The sequence below is a fragment of the Myotis brandtii genome, unplaced genomic scaffold (genome assembly GCF_000412655.1).
Source record: "Myotis brandtii unplaced genomic scaffold, ASM41265v1 scaffold250, whole genome shotgun sequence".
NCBI lineage: Eukaryota > Metazoa > Chordata > Mammalia > Chiroptera > Vespertilionidae > Myotis > Myotis brandtii.
This window is the reverse complement of record NW_005359478.1, coordinates 107,905-111,834: the sequence shown is the minus strand read 5'-3', so window position 1 is coordinate 111,834 and position 3,930 is coordinate 107,905.

Below are 3,930 nucleotides of genomic sequence, written 5' to 3'. Positions count from 1 at the left end.
AGCTTATAGGATGCTCTTTCCATCTGATGCTGCAATTTCATTCACTGGTCTGACTCCTTCAGTTTGAAAACTGGAGTCTTACTTCAGGGACATTTAATTAAACAAAAAATTTGGTTAAAAGATATTAAAATGGTTGTCACTGGGAAGGAACTGAGAGAAGGGAGTAGAAGACTGCTGTTTTTGCAACAATCATGTAGAACAGTTGTTAAATATATGCATGGATAATTATGATTAAAATAATATTAAACATATCGATGTTTAAACATTTAAATATGGCTATTTTAAATATTACATGCAAAATATTTTATGCAAAAAGATGTGATAACTAGATAAATAAATAAAAGAATACAAAACTGTGATCATCATGAAAGATAAAGTTAAGAAGGGAAATAGATATGAGGTAACATTGGTGAGCACAAAAAAAGAGTATGTTAAAGATTATTCAACTAAAGATGTCTTTTAAATAAGAAAGCTTAGTTCAAATTTTACTAGTTTTGAAATTAAATACCACAAGACATCATGGCCTAAGTAAAATAATCTTAAAAAGGGTTTGTTTTGAGTGTTGCAATTTAGTTTTTGAAGATCAACTGCTGTGGAAATTCCTATTGTTATTGCATTATAAGATAGTGATCCATAGCAGAAAACCACAAAAAAATTTCACAAAACAACCATAAGACAACATATTAGTTTCATCTGTTGGGCTGATAGAAGGGTAGGTTTGGAATTCGAAAAACTAAGCTGAGAGACCACTATTTCAAAACAACAACAAAACTAGAGTCGCAAGAAAGCAGAAGTATTTACTTCTTAATTTCTAAGAAAATGGAGAAGATTCAGGTTGATGCCACAAATCTAATAGTATAAAAAGAATGCAGATTAAGGTTCTTTTTCAAAAATGTTAATTATATTTCAATTAGTAAATTAGTAATTTTTCAAAAGTTTTTTGTAATAGAATATAATAAGAGATCTTGGCATCTTAATTTTACACTGCATAAATTGTTAATTGATGCTTTTAAAACTGTAATTTATGTAGGCAAAAATTATGTGAAAAGGACATTTTTTCCTAAATGTCAGCCTTACAAACCCTAACAGTATTCTTTCCTTTGCCTTCTACCACATTCTCCATCCACAATAAATGGTACTAATGGTAGCACAAAAAAAGAACTCTACTAAAGAAAATATCAGAATTAAGGGAGGAAAAACCTATACTTCCTACAAACTCATTCACATCTTTGGTTTGAATACTGAATTGTAAATCAAATGCCTACTTTCTTCCCTACCAGCACCTTAGTCAATCACACATGCAATTTTAAAAGTGTTCCTAAAAATTGTTAGTATTCTATTGACAAGAAAAATACAGCATAAGACTTCATGGGCCATACCCACCCACTCCTATTTGCCAATGGAAATAGAATTAGTAAAAAATAATAGAATATAAAGAATTATCAATTCATGTAGAAAAAAAGCCATCATCATATTAGAACTATCACTTCACCATAACTCTTTTTTAAAATATATTTTTATTGATTTCAAAGAAGAGATAGAAAACATCAATGATGGGAGAGAATCACTGATTGGCTGCCTCCGGCACGCCCCCACAGGGGATCGAGCCCACAACCTGGGCATGTGCCTTTGACTGGAATCAAACACGGGACCCTTCATCCACAGGCCGATGCTCTATCCACTAAGCCAAACCATAGGGCCAGCATAATTCTTATTAGAGAGTAGAGTATAAACCGTTTCTTACTATTTCTCTTGATCCAGAATCATGTTAAGACAGTGAAGATGCAAAGAAACCAGGTCCCCTGCAAGATACTGAAGGGCCACCAAGAGTCCCTAAATCAGGGATAGCGAACCTATGACACGCGTGTCAGAGGTGACACGCAAACTCATTTTTTGGTTGATTTTTCTTTGTTAAATGGCATTTAAATATATAAAATAAATATCAAAAATATGTCTTTGTTTTACTATGGTTGCAATTATCAAAAAATTTCTATATGTGACACAGCACCAAAATTAGGGTTTTTCAAAATGCTGACACACCGAGCTCAAAAGGTTCGCCATCACTGCCCTAAATCATACTCCAAGTACAATTAAAATGATCAAGCATTATTATTAATGCTAAGAATTAACTTAAATGAAGCTTAGAGAGAACAGTTAATTAATACAAAAGCCCTTTGCAGACATATGTAAAGACAGAACATAAACTGTAGGGAAATAACCATCAGCAAAAAAAGTAGAAAAAACTCCAAGAAATAGGTATGATGTTGCTAGTCCCTAAACTGGCTCTAAGAAAAGATTTGACCATGCGACAAAGAATTCTGACCTGAAAACTTTTTTTTTTCACCGAGCACAGTACATTTCCACCCTGTGTCCCTCCTTTCATGGTCCTCATTTTCCAAAAAGCAACAGGCTACTAAAAGTCCACAATGCATCTATGATCTTTCTTTTGATATAAAGTAGCAAAAGAAATGAAGGGAAAAAATACATTTTCTAATTTAATTATAATGTGCTGAACATGAGATCAATAACTTGGAAGAGTTTGAAGAATTTTTCAACATCAAAAAATAAACTTAAAAATTGCAGAAGTGGACTGTCAACAAACAAAATCAACTGTTTCATTAGCAAGGATTCAACACATGTACAATATTTTTTGCTTACAGATTTAAGCTGATATTAATCAGCTAATGAAAATGTGGTCAAGTGATTGTCATTCTGGTTACTGTTAAAAAAAACCACACACACACATACAACAAAATAAAGCAACCCCACCCACACTACTGGGGGAAAAAAAAAATTTCGGACATATGCACTGAACTTGTTTACCCAGGCAACGTCTTGATAACAGAAATGCTTTGCAACTTGACTAGGATTATATAAGTATTTTGCAATGTGTTATCGATTTAAAATCTTGTTTCTTTACTCCCCAGATAGGAATTAGGTTATTTTACTATAAGGCTATAATAATAGCATCTTTCCGATTTGATTACATCACTAAGCACTTCCTACAATGGAATTTTATCTTCTTTCCTCTACAAAAACTTAAAAGATTTAAAAATATGATATTGACATGTGACAAAATAACTGCTTTAAGTAGTTCTATTCCCAGAAATGTGGTAGGAAGGAGTAAATTTCAGTGATTCAACTATTATAGCAAAACCTGGATATTGCAAAATAATACTGACTTTGCAGACACGAAAGAAACCCGATTTAAACTGCAGTGTGGGAACAGCACTGAATCCCTTCCACGCTGTATTTCCAAGAAATTCATCCCCACCTCTTAAGTCTATTAGAGGTAGGGATTCCTAAGAAGGGGGTTCATTTTGCAAGAAAATGGCCCAGGTAAACTGGGATCCCTAAAATGAAACACTTCCTATGGGTAAGTAACCGTAATATAGTGGAAAGAGGCCTGGGACTAGGAATTTGAAGACCTGATCTGTCTAGACCTGATGCGCTCCACCTCGCTCCGTCTCTTTTCCCAATGTCCAAGCTCCCCCTTTGGAAGAGATGTTCATTGAGAAATGGCACGGAACGGAACTTTCCTTTTAAAGTGGGAAACGCTGCGACCCGCACCTAACAGCATTTAAACGTGGGTTTTTGAATGCTGCTGTTAAGGGCTGCCCTGAACCTCAAACCATTTCACAAACCTCCGCCCCAGCAGCTGAAGACACTACGAGGCACCTCTAAGACATAAACGCGAGTTTCCAAGGATAGCCCGTGGCGCGGTGGGGTGGGGTGCGGTGGTGTGGGGAGGGGGGGCAGGGCACAGCCTAGAGAAACCGTGCGAACAAATATTCTTAACTTTACATTTCAAGCTAAACGTTAGAAAGCACCATCTCAGATAAACAGCAACGTGGTCCAGTGTTCATGAGTCTAAACTACTTTTAAATAAACTGAACCCCTCTACCCAGCTACTTGGCGTCAAGCAGCTCC